The following is a 19,896-nucleotide window of genomic DNA, read 5'->3' as shown; positions in this document are numbered from 1 at the left end:
AACTCTCAGGGAGACTAATAAGAAGTAAGAGGTTAAAACCCAGAGAGTAGAGAACCTCAGAGAATTAGGACCTTAATCTGCTTACAAATTCCCCCTAAGTAATTGAACGAATTCTAGCTTCTTTTGGGCTGTTAAAACTCAAGGAATCTTAGTAGAAGTGTACAACTAGCAAAATGAGTAGACTTTACCAGCCACTTAGTATTGGTGAGAAAAATATTAGAGTTCAAGAACTGGAAAGTTATAGGGACCTTGGTAAAAAGTTTGGGCCTTCTGCTGAGAGCCCTAAAGGAATATACCTTATATGTAGGGCCATGCCTTTGGATAAAGGACCCAACCAAATGTATGTGGGCAAAAGTGTAAACTTCTGAAAACACAATAGATGTTATAGGAACAAATAAAAACACTTGATACTTCCATCCAGAAATAACAACTATAATGGGTTAGTGTATTTCCTATTTCTTTATGCATGGTATTTTTACTCTGTTCCCTGCTATAAGTTAATTCTCCTTTATCTTTTTCCTTCCACTTTTATAAATATTACCTTGATGATATATCTCTTTTTAGTGTCCTTTTTCCTCCTTAATTTCTATGACTATTCTTTTTTGGGGGGGGTTCCTTTTGTTTTGTTTTTTTGTTGTTGTTGTTTTATTTTTTCAATTTATTTATTTTCAGAAAAACATTATTCATTATTTTTTCACCACACCCAGTGCTCCATGCAAGCCGTGCCCTCTATAATACCCACCACCTGGTACCCCAACCTCCCACCCCCCCGCCACTTCAAACCCCTCTGATTGTTTTTCAGAGTCCATAGTCTCTCATGGTTCACCTCCCCTTCCAATTTACCCAAATTCCCTTCTCCTCTCTAACGCCCCTTGTCCTCCATGCTATTTGTTATGCTCCACAAATAAGTGAAACCATATGATAATTGACTCTCTCTGCTTGACTTATTTCACTCAGCATAATCTCTTCCAGTCCCATCCATGTTGCTACAAAAGTTGGGTATTCATCCTTTCTGATGGAGGCATAATAATCCATAGTGTATATGGACCACATCTTCCTTATCCATTCGTCCGTTGAAGGGCATCTTGGTTCTTTCCGCAGTTTGGCGACCATGGCCATTGCTGCTATAAACATTGTGGTACAGATGGCCCTTCTTTTCACGACATCTGTGTCTTTGGGGTAAATACCCAGGAGTGCAATTGCAGGGTCATAGGGAAGCTCTATTTTTAATTTCTTGAGGAATCTCCACACTGTTCTCCAAAGAGGCTGCACCAACTTGCATTCCCACCAACAGTGGAAGAGGGTTCCCCTTTCTCCACATCCTCTCCAACACATGTTGTTTCCTGTTTTGTTAATTTTGGCCATTCTAACTGGTGTAAGGTGATATCTCAATGTGGTTTTAATTTGAATCTCCCTAAGGGCTAATGCTGATGAACATTTTTTCATGTGTCTGATAGCCATTTGTATGTCTTGATTGGAGAAGTGTCTGTTCATATCTTCTGCCCATTTTTTGATGTGTTTGCCTGTTTCGTGTGTGTTGAGTTTGAAGAGTTCATTATAGATCCTGGATATCAATCTTTTGTCTGTACTGTCATTTGCAAATATCTTCTCCCATTCCGTGGGTTGCCTATTTGTTTTTTTTGACTGTTTCCTTTGCTGTGCAGAAGCTTTTGATTTTGATGAAGTCCCAAAAGTTTATTTTCGCTTTTGTTTCCTTTGCCTTTGGAGATGTATCTTGAAAGAAGTTGCTGTGGCTGATATCAAAGAGATTACTGCCTATGTTCTCCTCTGGGATTCTGATGGATTCCTGTCTCACGTTGAGGTCTTTTATCCATTTTGAGTTTATCTTTGTGTACGGTGTAAGAGAATGGTAATTGTAGGTATAATCTCTTGAAAGCCGCCAGGGCAAAGAGGCTCCTTACTTACAGAGGGAAGCCCATCAGAATAACGTTAGACCTGTCCACAGAGACCTGGAAAGCCAGAAGAGGCTGGCAAGATATATTCAGGGCACTAAATGAGAAGAACATGCAGCCAAGAATACTTTATCCAGCAAGACTGACATTCAAAATGGATGGAGAGATAAAGAGTTTTCAAGACCGGCAAGGCTTAAAAGACTATGCAACCACCAAGCCGACACTGCAGGAAATATTAAGGGGGTTCTATAAAAAGGAAAAGTCCCAAGAATAGTATTGAACACAAATATAGAGACAATCTACAGCAAGAAAGACTTCAAAGGTAAATCGATGTCAATAAAAACCTATCTATCAATAATCACTCTCAATGTGAATGGCCTAAATGCACCCATAAAACAGCACAGGGTTGCAGATTGGATAAAACGACAGGACCCATCCATATGTTGTCTACAAGAGACCCAATTTGAACCTAAAAATACATGCAGACTGAAAGTGAAGGGATGGAGAAGCATCTTTCATGCCAATGGGCCTCAAAAGAAGGCTGGGGTAGCGATTCTCATATCAGATAAATTGGACTTCAAACTAAAGACTGTAGTCAGAGATACAGAAGGACACTACATAATCCTTAAAGGGACTATCCACCAAGATGATCTAACAATTGTAAATATCTATGCTCCCAATATGGGAGCAGCCAATTACTTAAGAAAACTGTTAATCAAGATAAAGAGTCATATTGATATGAATACACTAATCGTTGGAGATCTTAACATGCCTCTTTCAGAATTAGACAGATCATCGAAGCAGAAAATCAATAAAGAAACAAGAGCATTGAATGACACATTGGAACAGATGGACCTCATAGATACATACAGAACATTCCACCCTAAAACAACAGAATACTCATTCTTCTCAAGTGCACATGGAACCTTCTCCAGAATAGACCACATACTAGGTCACAAATCAGGACTCAACCGATACCAAAAGACTGAGATTATTCCCTGCATATTCTCAGATCACAATGCTTTGACACTGGAGCTCAATCACAAGGAAAAGTTCCGAAGGAACTCAAACACCTGGAAGCTAAAGACCACCTTGCTTAAGAATGCTTGGATCAACCAGGAGATCAAAGAAGAACTGAAACAATTCATGGAAACCAATGAGAATGAAGACACTTCGGTCCAAAACCTATGGGATACAGCAAAGGCGGTCCTAAGGGGAAAATACATAGCCATCCAAGACTCCCTCATAAAAACTGAAAAATCTAGAACACACCAGCTGTCTCTACACCTTAAAGAACTGGAGAATCAACAACAAATCAAGCCAACTCCACACATAAGAAGGGAAATCATCAAGATTAGAGCTGAGATCAATGAGGTAGAAACCAGAGATACAGTAGAATGTATCAATGAAAGTAAAAGCTGGTTTTTTGAAAGAATCAATAAGATCGATAAGCCACTGGCCACACTAATCCAAAAGAAAAGAGAGAAAGCCCAAATTCATAAAATTATGAATGAAAAGGGAGAGATCATAACGAACACCAAGGAAGTAGAAACAATCATCAGAAGTTATTATGAATAGTTATATGCCAATAATCTTAGCAACCTAGATGAAATGGATGCATTCCTGGAAAAATATAAACTCCCAAAATTGAACCAGGAAGAAATCGACAACCTGAATAGACCGATATCTAGTAACGAGATTGAAGCAGTGATCAAAAACCTCCCAAAACACAAGAGCCCAGGATCTGATGGATTCCACCAAACTTTCAAAGAGGAAATAACACCTGTTCTCCTGAAGCTGTTTCAAAATATTGAAGCAGAAGGAAAACTTCCAGACTCTTTCTATGAAGCCAGCATTACCCTGATCCCCATACCAGGCAAGGACCCTACCAAAAAGGAGAATTTCAGACCAATATCACTGATGAATATGGATGCTAAGATTCTCAACAAGATCCTAGCCAACAGGATCCAACAGCACATTAAAAAGATTATCCACCATGACCAGGTGGGATTCATCCCTGGGCTACAAGGATGGTTCAACATTCGCAAATCAATCAATGTGATACAACAAATTAATATGAGAAGAGAGAAGAACTACATGGTCCTCTCAATTGATGCAGAAAAATCATTTGACAAAATCCAGCATCCGTTCCTGATTAAAACGCTTCAAAGTATAGGGATAGAGGGAACATTCCTGAACCTCATCAAATTTATCTATGAAAGACCCACAGCAATTATCATCCCCAATGGGAAAAAGCTTGCAGCCTTCCCATTGAGATCAGGAACAAGACAAGGATGCCCACTTTCACCACTCTTGTTCAACATAGTATTAGAAGTCCTAGCAACAGCAATCAGACAACAGAGAGAAATAAAAGGTATCCAAATTGGTAATGAAGAAGTCAAACTCTCTCTCTTCGCAGATGACATGATTCTTTATATGGAAAACCCAAAAGACTCCACTCCCAAACTACTAGAACTCATACAGCAATTCAGCAACGTGGCAGGATACAAAGTCAATGTGCAGAAATCAGTGGCTTTCTTATACACTAACAATGAAAATACAGAAAGGGAATAGAGAATAGAGATTCCATTTCCTATAGCACCAAGAACCATAAGATACCTGGGAATAAACCTAACCAAAGAGGTAAAGGATCTGTACTTGAGAAACTACAGAACACTCATGAAAGAAATTGAAGAAGACACAAAAAGATGGAAGACCATTCCATGCTGTTGGATCGGAAGAATAAACATTGTTAAAATGTCTATACTGCCTGGAGCAATCTATACTTTTAATGCCATTCCGATCAAAATTCCACCGGCATTCTTCAAAGAGCTGGAGCAAATAAACCTAAAATTTGTATGGAATCAGAAGAGACCCCGAATCGCTAAGGAAATGTTGAAAAACAAAAATAAAGCTGGTGGCATCACGTTACGTGATTTCAAGCTTTATTACAAAGCTGTGATCACCAAGACAGCATGGTACTGCCATAAAAACAGACACATAGACCAGTGGAACAGAGTAGAGAGCCCAGATATGGACCCTCAACTCTACGGTCACTTAATCTTCTACAAAACAGGAAAAAATATACAGTGGAAAAAAGACAGTCTCTTCAATAAATGGTGCTGGGAAAACTGGACAGCTATATGTAGAAGAATGAAACTCAACCATTCTCTATGACTATTCTTGTTTCCATTCTTCCTCTTGGGCCCCCCTTTGTTATTCCTCTCAGAGTCCTTTTCCTGTTCCAAGCCTTTAAATACTGTTAATTCATGAGCTTTATCTCTACTCTAATCCTTTATGTGCAAAGTGTGCCTGTCTTTTTCAGGTATAGTAAGGCAGATGGTTTGACACAGTGTGTGGAAGTGAGGTCAGTAAAAGGAGAGGAGTCCAGAGTGGCAGCAGGTGATAAATATTGCAAGGCCTTGTAGGCCTTATCAGGGGTGTTATCTTTTATTGAATGAGCCAGGAATCCACTTTCAGAAAGAGGAGGGATGTGGTTAATTTTAAAAGAGTTATTCTAGGTTTCTTTGTTGAGACTAGAACTATAGTGGGGAAAGTTCAGAAGCAGGGAGACTTGGTAGAATATTATAGTAGTCCGTGGAAGACAAAACGGTAACTTGGATTCATGTATCCACTGGAGTGATAAGAAGTGATAAGGGATAGTATATATTTTGAAGTTAGGGCTGACAGGATTTGCTGAGCATGCAGAGGAAACAAGAGGAATTTAAAGATTTATTTATTTATCTGACAGACAGGGATCACAAGTAGGCAGAGAGGCAGGTAGAAAGAGAAGAGGAAGCAGGCTCCCCACTGAGCAGAGAGCCTGATGTGGGGCTCAATCCCAGGATCCTGAGATCATGACCTGAGCTGATGGCAGAGGCTTTAACCCACTGAGCCACCCAGGCGCCCTAACTAGAGGAACTTAAGATGACTGCAGGATTTTTTGTTTTAATAACTATGAGGATATGATTGCCATTTACTGAAAAGTGGAAGTTTGGGAAGGGATATATTTTGGGGAGGAAATAAAAGGATTCAGTTTTAGGATCAAACATGTTTAGGATCAACATGTTAAATTTGAAATGACTCTTAATCAAGTGGAGATGTCAAGTAAGCAGTTGACTACATAAATGTGGAGTTCTGGGGAAAGTTTGGAGCTTCAGGCATAGATTTGGAAGTCATTAGCATTCAAATGACATATAAAGCTGCAGGGCTGAATAAGAACAGAAAAGAAATTACTATAGATGAAGAAGTGAAGTGAAGACAGAATACTGGGGAACTGTAGTGTTTAAAGATAAGATGAGGAGGAGAATCAGTGAAAAGAATCTGAAAAGTTGTGGCCAGGGAGGTAGGTAATCAAACAGTAGTGTCTTGGAAATCAATCGAATAAACTATTTACAAGATACACTAATCAAATATATCTGGTGTTGTTGAAGTTGAATAAGATTGAAGATCTTGTTAGGAACAGTGTAGAGTGATAAGAATGAAAGCCTGAATAGAGATTTGAGAGAAAATGAAAAAAGAGGAAATCGAAAACAGTAAAGACTCAAGTTCTGGCCCTTAAACTGTAACTGAATGGCAGATGGCAACATACTTGGTTTGGGGATAATTTTTCTGCATAGTCCCTTTAAAAAAATATCTGGAGCACTTGGGTGGCTCAGTTGGTTAAGTGTCGCACTCTTGATTTCAGCTGGCTCAGGTCGTGATTTCAGGGTCCTGAGATGGAGCTCCACATTGGGCTCTTCACTGAGTGGGCAGTGTGGTTGAGATTCTCAGTCTCTCTGCCCCTCCCACTGCTCTCTCTCTCTTTCTCAAATAAATAAATCTTCAAAAAAATCATCTGATTGGAAATAGGTTAGTTAGAGAAAGACAAATACCATGTGATTTCACTCATGTACAATTTATGAAACAAAACAGATAAACATAAGGGAAGGGAAGGAAAAATAAAATAAGATAACAGAGAGGGAAGCAAAACCATAAGAGACTCAACTTTAGAGAACAAACAGGGTTGCTGGAGGGGGCTTATTTGGGGATGGGCTAAATGGGTGATGGGCATTAAGGAGGGCACTTTCTGTGATGAGCACTGGGTGTTATATCTAAGTGCCAAATAACTAAATTCTACTCCTGAAACCAATACTATACTATATGTTAACTAACCTGAATTTTAATTTAAAAAAAAACATCTTCTTATCTAGTTTTTTATTTTGAAAAATTCCAAATCTATAGACAGGTTACAAGAATAATATAAGTAGCACATATCCATTCCCCTAGATTTACCAGTTACCAATATTTTGCCATATTGAGCTCACTTTTTTCTCTCAGCCCTGCTTTTAACATGAAAGTAAGTTTTATACATTCTGAGACTTGACTGTTAAATATTTGAATATGTGTTTTCTAAGAAAAATAGACATTCTTTAACATAACCACAGTATAATTATTATACTCAAGAAATTAAACATGATACAAATAGTACTTACAAAATATCTAATTCATATTCAGATATCCCTAATTTTCCTAAGAATGTCCTTTACAGCTGTTTTTGTCTGTTTGCTTTTTTTTTTGGTGAGGGTATGACTGGTATAGGATCCAGTCAAGAATTAAGTATTGTTAGGCTTCCAGTTACAGATTGGATAAGTTGTAGGGAATAAAGCTACAGCATAAAGAATGTAATCAATGATACTGTAAAAGTCTTGTGTGGTGACAAAACTTCTGGTGAGCACAGCATGGTGTATAGAAATGTTGAATCACTGTGTTGTGCACCTGAAAGTAATGTAACATTCTGTGTCAACTATACTAAAAAAAAAAAAATTTAGAAAAGATTCATTATTGGTACAGAAATGCAACAGATTTCTGTACATTGATTTTGTGTCCTGCAACTTGACTGAATTCTTGTATCAGTTCAAGCAGGTTTTTTTGGTGGAGTCTTTTGGGTTCTTTCCGTCAAGTCATCTGCAAAGAATGAAAGTTTGACTTCTTCCTTGCCAGTGTGGATGCATTTTATTTCTTTTTGTTGTCCGATTGATGGCTACGACTTCCAGTACTATGTTCAATAACAGTAGTGAGACTGGACATCACTTTCATGTTACCAACCTTAGGGGAAAAGCTCTCAGTTTTTCCCCATTGAGGATGAAATTAGCTGTGGGTTTTTCATGTATGACCTTCATTATATTGAGGTATGTCCCCTCTAAACCTATTTTGTTGAGGGGCTTTTTCATGAATGTACAGTGTACTTTGTCAAATGCTTTTTCTGCACCTATTGAGATCATATGGTTCTTATCCTTTCTTTTATTAATGTGGTGTATGACCTTGATTGATTTGCAAATATTGAACCACCTTGCAACCCAGGAATAAATCCCACTTGATCATGGTGAGTGATTCTTTATTGTACTGTTGAACTCTATTTGCTAGTATTTTGTTGAGAATTTTTTACATCCATGTTTATCAGGGATGTTGGTCTCTAGTTGTCTTTTTTATTTTTTATTTTATTTATTTTTTTTAAAAGATTTTATTTATTTATTTGACAGAGAGAGATCACAAGTAGGCAGAGAGGCAGGCAGAGAGAGAGAGAGGAGGAAGCAGGCTCCCCGCCGAGCAGAGAGCCCGACGCGGGACTCGATCCCAGGACCCTGAGATCATGACCTGAGCCGAAGGCAGTGGCCCAACCCACTGAGCCACCCAGGCACCCCTCTAGTTGTCTTTTTTAGTGGGCTCTTTGGTTTTGGAATCAGGGTAATACTGGCCTCGTGGAATGAGTTTGGAAGTTTTCCTTCCATTTTTTGAAACAATTTCAGAAAAATAGATATTAATTCTTTCTAAGGAATAACACAGAGGGTCATAGGGACAGGGAGGGAAAACTGGGAAGAAATCAGAGAGGGGGACAAACCATGAGAGACTCTTGACTTCTGGAAACAGAGGGTTACGGAGAGGGAGGTGGGTGGCGGGAAGGGGTTGCAGGGTGCTGGGCATTAAGGGGGCATATGATGTGATGAGCACTGAATGTTATACACAATTAATGAATCCTTGGATGTTACATCAAAAACTAAATGTCTTAGCAATCTACAAGAACAAAGCATTTCTATCAATAATTTAGCTTCCAGAAGGAAATGTAGATACAATTAAATGTCCTTATAACCTATAGCCCATTGACAGATACTTGAAGGGGGAAGAGTATAATTTTCCTCTAGGAAGCTCCCAACTATCTTCATGTTAATGCCTTGCTAGAAGGAAAAACAACCTTAATTTGACAATGGCAAGGCCTCTGGTATCCTGTGAGCCTTTAACATGAAAATAATTTTGAAAACCTCCCTTTTTCTTACCTTCCCCACTTCCTCATAATATGTAGTCAGCCACCCCTCACAACCTTGTTGCAGCAGCTCTTTCTGCCCATGAGTCCTGTCCCCGTGCTTTAATAAACCACTGTTTTGCACCAAATGAACAAACAAACAGACAAAAAACTAATGATGTATTATCTGTTAGCTAATTTAATTTAAATTTAAAAAAAGAAAAAAAAAGAGAGTAAGTGATTATAAGGTTTCAGTGTAAATGGGTTCTGTTACTAAGTGGAAATTGACAGTGCTGGTTCCTTAAGAGATTGTCTTCTGGGTATAGAATTCACTTTTGTTACATAATTTTTTTCAAAGATTTTTTTTTTTTATTTTCAGCATAACAGTATTCATTATTTTTTCACCACACCCAGTGCTCCATGCAAACTATGCCCTCTCTAATCCCCCAACCTCCCCCCCCCACGCTGCTTCCAACCCCTCAGATTGTTTTTCAGAGTCCATAGTCTCTCATGGTTCATCTCCCCTTCCAATTTTCCCCAACATAATTGTTTCTTGAACAATTTAGGAAAGGATACTTAGGATAAGATTGTTAATAAATAAAGCACACATTTTATACACACACACACACAAATGTTTAATTGAATCTCCTGTGAAGCCATCTGGCCCTGGACTTCTGTTTTTTGGGAGATTTTTGATTGTTGATTCAATTTCTTTGCTGGTTATTGGTCTGTTCAAGTTTTGGTGATTTATATGTTTCTGGGGATTTATCCATTACTTCCAGGTTGTCTGATTTGTTGGCATGTAATATTTCATAACATTTTCTTGTAATTGTATTTCTGTGGTGTTGGTTGTGATTTCTCCTCTCTCACATGTGATTTTTATTTATTTAGGTCCTTTCTCTTTTTGATAAGTCTGTTCTTTTTTCCTTTTATGACATTTTCATTGTTGAAGTGCCCAGGTACTTGTTTTGCAAAATGTCCCTCAATTTGTATTTGTCTAAATGTTTTCTCCTGGTTAGATTCAAGATTTTGGATTGGAATACTACATGGGTTGTGTTGTGAATTAAAACACTTAAATTTCTTCTTGATAAGAAGGGTTTGATAAGATTAGAAAGACTGGGACTTGGGGTTCTACCTTAGTAAATATTAGGCAGGAGCAAGGGCCTCTCAATCAGAGAACATGCATTGTGCTTCTATCATGTGCCTTCTTAATTGTATCCTGCCATACCTGTGAGAAAGATGACCCTGTGCTCTTGATGCTTCGTAAGGTATATCATCTGCTTCTTGGAAAACTTGCCACATTTGTGCTGAAGTACTTTATGTTTTTTGTTTGGTTGACAGGACATGAAATTACTTGACGAGGCTATCAGTGAAAAATTTCTTAAGGGAGCTTTTGTATTTTTCATATTTTTCAGTTAGATTTTAAAATTTTTCTTGACATCTGGGTTTTCTCCTAAAATGGTTCAAGTATAGTCATCACTCTTTGTAAAGTTTCACTGAAAAAATATACAATTGTAATAAATTTGAAGATTTCAGGGCTGTTAAGAAAAAAGACATGACTATGAAATGTAAGGAACACATTATGAGATTTATTTAGGTAGAGCTTTGAGAGGTTAAGGTAAGTCCCTCACAGCTGGAGACCTCCCAGAGACAGCAGTGCAGAGACATCCCTATAACAGGAAGAAGGCACAGGAACCCCTGGGATAGAAGGAATTTGTATGTCTAGATTATGTTACTCATCTTACCTCAATTTTTTTTTTATGTTCAGTTTGCCAGTTATCATTAGTTTTTGATGAAGTGTTCAACAATTCATTAGTTGCTTATAACACCCAGTGCTCATCACCATGCATGTCCTCCTTAGTACCCATCACCTGGTTACCCCATCCCCCCAATCCCCCTCTCTTCTGTAACCCTTAGTTTTTTACCCAGGGTCCTGAGTTTCTCATGGTTTTTCTCCCTCTGTGATTTCTTCCCATTCAGTTTTCCTTCCCTGTTCCTGTGCACTATTCCTTTTATTCCACATATGAGTAAAACTGTAGATAATTGTCTTTCTCTGCTTGACTTATTTTACTTAGCATAATTATGTTAAGTGAGATTATATCACTCATCCGAAAGATGAGAAATCTCTGGGTCAGAGAGCATTATAGTACAACAGCAATTTATGGTCTTTTTTAGTACTTGGCTTTGTCTAGCCTGTGGGTAGCAGGTACTGAGTGCAGCTTCATTAATGTAGAATGACAACTCTAAATGGCTAAAAATAAGCTTCTTTAGGTTATACTAAAAGCAGTTGGATGTATAAAATTTTGGCACTGGTGGGCTCTGAGTTAATGGTGCTCCCTTACTCGGAAGAAGTAAATAGCGTAAGGCCCAATATATAGGAGGTCACTTCTGCACATTTATGTAATAACATCATTACATTATGAAACACTTATAAGTATTTTTTATTTTTAAATTGTGGGAAATTAGTGTCATGATTTAAACTAGGAATAGCCAACTTCTGTAGTTTTAGGAGCTGTCAGTTTTACTGGTCACTAACTAAATTTCAGTTTAATTGAAAAATAATTGGGTGATGGGCATTAAGGAGGGCACTTGATGTAATGAGACCTGGGTGTTATATGCAACTAATGAATTACTAAATTCTACCTCTGAAACCAATAAAACAGAAAGGAAAAAAGAAAAATGTGTCTAGGTTCAAATTATAATGGACTAAATTTATTTTAAGAGGGTGACACCAACTATTACAGATACGTCAGTGATATACTCCTCGTATGTTCTGTTCCAGGAATTATTTGCATTTCATTATTTTTGGGATATTGCCTCTCTGCTCTGGTTTAATGAGTCTGGTTTCAAAGTGGGGTGAGTGTGTGTGGGAGGATACACATAGGAACATACATGTGCGCTGTAAGAAACCCATGAGAACAGCATCAACTTAAGTACTAGTTAATGTGTAACATTTCTTTTCTCTGGCACTTTTGTTTCTTTGTTTTTTCTTTCTTCCCCAAATATTTTATTTATTTACTTCAGAGAGAGGGAGCACAGTACAAGCAGGGGGGCAGCAGGCAGAGGAAAGGGAAAAGAAGACTCCCCGCTGAGCAGGGAGCCAGATGTGGGCTTTGTCCCAGGACCCTGAGATCATGACCTGAGCCAAAAGCAGATATTTAACTAAGTCACCCAGGTGTCCCCTCTCTGGCACTTTTATTTTTATTTGTATATTTGCTAAAATAACTTCAGTCTTCATTGGAGAGGAAATTCAAAAGTGATTTTTTTATAGCTGTCCAGTTTTCCCAGCACCATTTATTGAAGAGACTGTCTTTTTTCCACTGTATATTTTTTCCTGTTTTGTAGAAGATTAAGTGACCGTAGAGTTGAGGGTCCATATCTGGGCTCTCTACTCTGTTCCACTGGTCTATGTGTCTGTTTTTATGGCAGTACCATGCTGTCTTGGTGATCACAGCTTTGTAATAAAGCTTGAAATCAGGTAACGTGATGCCCCCAGTTGTATTTTTGTTTTTCAACATTTCCTTAGCGATTTGGGGTCTCTTCTGATTCCATACAGATTTTTGGATTATTTGCTCCAGCTCTTTGAAAAATACCGGTGGAATTTTGATCGGAATGGCATTAAAAGTATAGATTGCTCTAGGCAGTATAGACATTTTAACAATGTTTATTCTTCCAATCCAACAGCATGGAATGGTCTTCCATCTTTTTGTGTCTTCTTCAATTTCATTCATGAGTGTTCTGTAGTTTACCTCTTTGGTTAGGTTTATTCCCAGGTATCTTATGGTTCTTGGTGCTATAGTAAATGGAATCGATTCTCTAATTTCCCTTTCTGTATTTTCATTGTTAGTGTATAAGAAAGCCACTGATTTCTGCACATTGACTTTGTATCCTGCCATGTTGCTGAATTGCTGTATGAGTTCTAGTAGTTTGGGAGTGGAGTCTTTTGGGTTTTCCATATAAAGAATCATGTCATCTGCAAAGAGAGAGAGTTTGACTTCTTCATTACCAATTTGGATACCTTTTATTTCTCTCTGTTGTCTGATTGCTGTTGCTGGGACTTCTAATACTATGTTGAACAAGAGTGGTGAAAGTGGGCATCCTTGTCTTGTTCCTGATCTCAATGGGAAGGCTGCAAGCTTTTTCCCATTGAGGATGATAATTGCTGTGGGTCTTTCATAGATAGATTTGATGAGGTTCAGGAATGTTCCCTCTATCCCTATACTTTGAAGCGTTTTAATCAGGAACGGATGCTGGATTTTGTCAAATGCTTTTTCTGCATCAATTGAGAGGACCATGTGGTTCTTCTCTCTTCTCTTTAATTTATTCTATCACGTTGATTGATTTGCAAATGTTGAACCATCCTTGTAGCCCAGGAATGAATCCCACCTGGTCATGGTGGATAATCTTTTTAATGTGCTGTTGGATCCTGTTTGCTAGGATCTTGCTAAGAATCATACCATCCATATTCATCAGTGATATTGGTCTGAAATTCTCCTTTCTGGTAGAGTCTTTGCCTGGTTTGGGGATCAGGGTAATCCCCTGATCAGGGGGATCTTCCTGGTTCAATTTTGGGAGTTTATAGTTTTCCAGGAATGCATCCATTTCATCTAGGTTGCTTAGCTTATTGGCATATAACTGTTGACAATAACTTCTGATGATTGTTTCTACTTCCTTGGTGTTCGTTGTGATCTCTCCCTTTTCATTCATAATTTTATTAATTTGGGCTTTCTCTCTTTTCTTTTGGATTAGTGTGGCCAGTGGTTTATCGATCTTATTGATTCTTTCAAAAAACCCGCTTCTAGTTTCAGTGATATGTTTTATCGTATCGCTGGTTTCTACCTCATTGATCTCAGCTCTAATCTTGATGATTTCCCTTCTTATGTGTGGAGTTGGTTTGATTTGTTGTTGATTCTCCAGTTCTTTAAGGTATAGAGACAGCTGGTGTATTCCGGATTTTTCAGTTTTTTTTGAGGGAGGCTTGGATGGCTATGTATTTCCCCTTAGGATCGCCTTTGCTGCATCCCATAGGTTTTGGACCGAAGTGTCTTCATTCTCATTGGTTTCCATGAATAGTTTCAGTTCTTCTTTGATCTCCTGGTTGATCCAAGCATTCTTAAGCAAGGTGGTCTTTAGCTTCCAGGTGTTTGAGTTCCTTTGGAGCTTTTTCTTGTGATTGAGCTCCAGTGTCAAAGCATTGTGATCTGAGAATATGCAGGGAATCATCTCAGTCTTTTGGTATCAGTTAAATCCTGATTTGTGACCTAGTATGTGGTCTATTCTTGAGAAGGTTCCATGTGCACTTGAGAAGAATGAGTATTCTGTTGTTTTAGGGTGGACTGTTCTGTATATATCTATCACGTATATACAGGTATCTTCTCCCACGGAATGGGAGAAGATATTTGCAAATGACAGTACAGACAAAAGGTTTATATTCAGGATGTATAAAGAACTCCTCAAACTCAACACACACAAAACAGACAATCATATCAAAAAATGGGCAGAAGATATGGACAGACACTTCTCCAATCAAGACATACAAATGGCTATCAGACACATGAAAAAATGTTCATCCTCACTAGCCATCAGAGGGATTCAAATTAAAACCACATTGAGATATCACCTTACACCAGTTAGAATGGCCAAAATTAGCAAGACAGGAAACAACATGTGTTGGAGGGGATGTGGAGAAAGGGGAACCCTCTTCCACTGTTGGTGGGAATGCAAGTTGGTGCATCCTCTTTGGAGAACAGTGTGGAGATTCCTCAAGAAATTAAAAATAGAGCTTCCCTATGACCCTGCAATTGCACTCCTGGGTATTTACCCCAAAGACACAGATGTAGTGAAAAGAAGGGCCATCTGTACCCCAATGTTTACAGCAGCAATGGCCACGGTCGCCAAACTATGGAAAGAACCAAGATGCCCTTCAACGGACGAATGGGTAAGGAAAATGTGGTCCATATACACTATGGAGTATTATGCCTCCATCAGAAAAGATGAATACCCAACTTTTGTGGCAACATGGATGGGACTGGAAGAGATTATGCTGAGTGAAATAAGTCAAGCAGAGAGAGTCAATTATCATATGGTTTCACTTATTTGTGGAGCATAACAAATAGCATGGAGGAAATGGGGAGTTAGAGAGGAGAAGGGAGATGGGGTAAATTGGAAGGGGAGGTGAACCATGAGAGACTATGGACTCTGAAAAACAATCTGAGGGGTTTGAAGTGGCGGGGGGTTGGGAGGTTGGGGTACCAGGTGGTGGGTATTATAGAGGGCACGGCTTGCATGGAGCACTGGGTGTGGTGAAAAAATAATGAATACTGTTTTTCTGAAAATAAATAAATTAGAAAAAAAAAAGAAAAAGAAAAACCAAACAAAACAAAAGTATTATAAGCAAAGTGTCCATTGATGACTGAATAGAATAATGAAATGGAACATGCATATATAAGGGAATATTATTCAACATTTAAAATAAATGAAATCTTTTTAAAAGATTTTATTTATTAATGAGACAGAGGGGCAGAGGTCAAGAAGCAGGATCCGAGCAGAGCAGGGAGCCTGAGGCAGGACTTGATCCCAGGACCCCAGGATCATGACCTGAACTGAAAGCAGACACTCAACGAACTGAGCCACCCTGGCGCCCTAAAATAAAAGAAATTTTGATGCTATGTTACATGCTATAACATGGATGAGCTTTGAAAACACTAAGTAAAATAAGCCAGACACAAAAGGGCAAATATTGCATGATTCCATTACATGAGGTACATAGAATAGGAAAATTCACAGATAGATAGAAATATTTATCTATAGATAGAGAGCTAGAAAGAAGAACAATTCTCAAGGACTGAGGAAAAGGAAAATGGGGAGTTATCTGTTAAAGAGGTACAGAGTCCCTGTTTGGGATGATGAAAAATTCTGGAATTGAATACTCATGAAGGCTGCACAACACTATGAATATACTTAATTCCACTGGATTATACTCTTAAAAATTGTTAAAATGTTAACTTTTGGGGGAGTCCCTAGGTGGCTCAGTGGATTAAAGCCTCTGCTTCAGCTCAGGTCATGATCCTGGGGTCCTGGGATCAAGCCCCACATTGGGCTCTTTGCTCGGCGGGGAGCTTGCTTCCCCGTCTCTCTATCTGCCTGCCTCTCTGCCTGCTTGTGATCTCTCTCTCTGTCAAATAAACAAATAAAATATTTTTTAAAAAATGTTAACTTCTTTGTTATGAATATTTTACCACTATTTTTAAGATGTCCAAAAAATAATAGCAGTAGAAAAAAATAACAAACCTCAACAGAAATGATACATGCTGGACAGAGTTCAAGAGAAAATAAGTAGCAAGGTAATAATGAAAAAAACCACTCTAGAATGTAGGGCAGAACAAAAAAGTAACCCAAAGTATGAAAGAGTACTTAAGAGACATGAGGGAGAAGTGAAAGAATTCCAAACAACTCTTTTTTTTTTAATCAATTTATTTATTTTCAGAAAAACATTATTCATTATTTTTTTTCACCCTCCCTATAATACTTTTCTTTTGGAAAATTTCTAGTTAGTTCTTTTGCATATTCATTGGCTCTTGTTTTATTTGTGCTTGCTTGTGTTTCATACTTTTCTTTTTTAAATGGAAGTTAATCATTTCTTTAAACATTTTAAAGATATAAAAATGTTTGTCAGACTTCTAAAATTCTGAAAAGATTTTTTAAGATTATTTTAATATCTTGATCATTATATTTTCATATGTTTTAGAATTTTGATTTTTAGAAGTGGGAGATTTTGTTTTTCCCTTCCTTCTCTCCCTCTGAGCACATCTGTCTTGTGCTTATGCAGCTACCTCTGCCTACTCCCAAGGCCCCATGTAGAACAAAGTGCTACAAGAGCATTTTAGATCTCCTTCTCCATAGCTATATTGGGGCTTTGGCAAATCCTGACCTTAGACTGAAGGGAGGAAGGGACTGCTTTAGGCTCAATCTCTTTAGCCCTAGAGCTTGCTAAAAGCCATAGTTCCCAGTGAGGTACAGTTGCAGTTTTTTGTTGTTGTTGTTTGTTTTGACTTGGCCTGTTGGACAGTATGTTTGTGATAATACTATATCTGAATTTAAAAAATTTTTAGGATATTGATTGTGTATTACGATCTAAGAAAAATAAGTCAGTTTTAGTTTCAACTTAGATTAATTAAATTGAGGTGAGTTCAAAGCCTTACAATATTAAAATAGGAACATTGCAAATTTCCCATAGAGCTCCCTATTTAAAATAGCTGAACATATAATAGAAACTTTCCACTTTATACCATATGTCATTTCTTTGTTAATTCTACTAAAACACAACACTCTTATAAATGTCCCATGACTCTTTCCATAGGGTCAGATTTAAATCTCTTAGCCCTGCCCTGACAACACCTTTCTGTCTTTTCAGTTTCACATGTTCTCAACATGAATCCTCTTTAATACTTCTTGCTCATTATTTTTTCTGTACCTTTCTTCATAGCTTATTAGAGCCTCTTTATCCATCTCTTTGCCTTTCAAAGCTAAGCTTTCTTTAGGAACATCATTTCCTTCATGAAGCTGTATCTGATCATCAGGTAAAAGTGAACCTTTACCTTCCAAACTGCATTAGAACTTACAGTTGATGTCACACAGCACCTATTTGTGTTTTACATTTAAGTTTTGTTATTAGGGTTATGATCTCCCTGATTGTTTCTATAAATCTCCTAATTATCTTTGTAGCACTCAATATATAGTATATAAAAATAATTTCAGAAATTAATGTTTATGCTAGTTATCCAGTAGTTTGAAGAAATAAAGGATATCTTCTCATTCATTTTTGTCTGGCAGTCATTAAGGCTTACTCTTTTTCACACTGTTCTCCAAAGTGGCTGCACCAATGTTTATAGCAGCAATGGCCACGGTCACCAAACTGTGGAAAGAACCAAGATGCCCTTCAACGGACGAATGGATAAGGAAGATGTGGTCCATATACACTATGGAGTATTATGCCTCCATCAGCAAGGATGAATACCCAACTTTTGTAGCAACATGGATGGGACTGGAAGAGATTATGCTGAGTGAAATAAACAGAGAGAGTCAATTATCATATAGTTTCACTTCTTTGTGGAGCATAACAAATAACATGGAGGACATGGGGAGATGGAGAGGAGAAGGGAGTTGAGGGAAATTGGAAGGGAAGATGAACCATGAAAGACCATGGACTCTGAAAAACAACCTGAGGGTTTTGAAGGGGCGGGGGGTGGGAGGTTGGGGGAGCCAGGTGGTGGGTATTATGGAGGGCAAGTATTGCATGGAGCACTGGGTGTGGTGCAAAAATAATGAATACTGTTATGCTGAAAATAAAAAAAATTTTTTTTAAAAGACTTACTCTTTTTCAGATCTGGCTTTTGCCATTGGCTTACTCTCCATCTGAGAAGTTCAATACGACTTATTGTTTTTTAAAAAATTAAAGTAAACCATTCATTTCAAAACTATTATAGTAGTACTTGAAATAATTGGTAAAGTTGAATCTAGGAATTACTACCTTGGATGCTCTTGGCACAAGGAAAAAACTGTATCACACTTTACTCTTAACAAGCACTTGATGAAAACTTTTATTTTAATCAACTTATAAATTTGATGAATATGGATAGTGCTCTGAAATCAGTCTGAGAAGATTGTTTTCATCTGCTGGAATAAAGCAGATAAAATAAAACAATAGCACTATAAAAGATCATCAAGTAACTATTCATTGACAGTCAATATTAATGTACTGAGTCATCTCTGAATGGTGGTTTGTCAGCTTCTTCCTGTGCAAAGACAATACATAATGCAAATTTTGTGAAATAAACTTCTTTTGCTTTCCAAGTTGTTGGCTCTGGCTAACAAATAAGAATTATTGTGTTTCAATCACTTTAGCATACCAGTATATAAATTTTTAGTCCAGAGAGTATTTCATTATCCCTCACAATTGGCATAGACATTGTAAAAATATTATCAAGTCATGCCCGTATTTTGAACAACCTTTCAATACCTTGTCATTCATTTTACCTGAGTTAAGATCTGGGACGTTTAGTATCATTTGAAAAGGCCCCGTGAGAGCTGGCCTCAGTGTTACCAGCCTTTTTTATTTTTTTTAAATTTATTTTTATTTTTTCAGTGTTCCAAGATTCATTGTTTATGCACCACACCCAGTGCTCCATGCAATACATGCCCTCCATAATACCCACCACCAGGCTCACCTAAGCCCCCAACCCCTCCCCTCCAAAACCCTCTGTTTCTCAGAGTCCAGCCTTTTTAAAGCTCTTGTTTATGTAAATTCTTTCCCATTTCAGTGGCTTCTTGTATACTGTTTCCTCTGCAGGTGGCACCATGTCTGTTTCTCTTCCTCCCTACACACATTTCTTGTCATGAACTTTTTGCATCTTTTGGAACTTAACACTTATTTAGAGAAGATTTCACTGATCCCTTTTCTTTTTAAATCAAGTCCTCCAGTTAAAATCACTGATTTTACACATTAATTTCCTTCTTAGATTCATCACTGTTCATATCTGTATGTTGTGATTATTTGTTGATTCTCTGTCCAGAGCAAGAGCTCTCTGAAGATAGGGACACTGTCCACTTTTGTTCAAATCCTTGGCAGTTTAATACAGGGACTGGCACCATAGTAGATGCTGCTTATGGAGTAGACTGAGGGAATCCCTGTAACTTTCTGATCCT

General features: G+C 37.9%; 1 protein-coding gene across 6 annotated transcripts in view; it reads left to right on the top strand.

Annotated features, from left to right (window-relative positions):
* The window catches only part of DOCK3 (dedicator of cytokinesis 3), a 585,500-nt gene that overhangs the window by 233,958 nt on the left and 331,646 nt on the right, over nt 1-19,896 (top strand). The gene's annotated exons all lie outside the window — the stretch shown is intronic.

This window comes from Neovison vison, chromosome 6 (assembly GCF_020171115.1).
Source record: "Neovison vison isolate M4711 chromosome 6, ASM_NN_V1, whole genome shotgun sequence".
Lineage (NCBI taxonomy): Eukaryota > Metazoa > Chordata > Mammalia > Carnivora > Mustelidae > Neogale > Neogale vison.
Note: the sequence above shows the minus strand (reverse complement) of the source record. Positions and strands in the feature narration are given on the sequence as shown.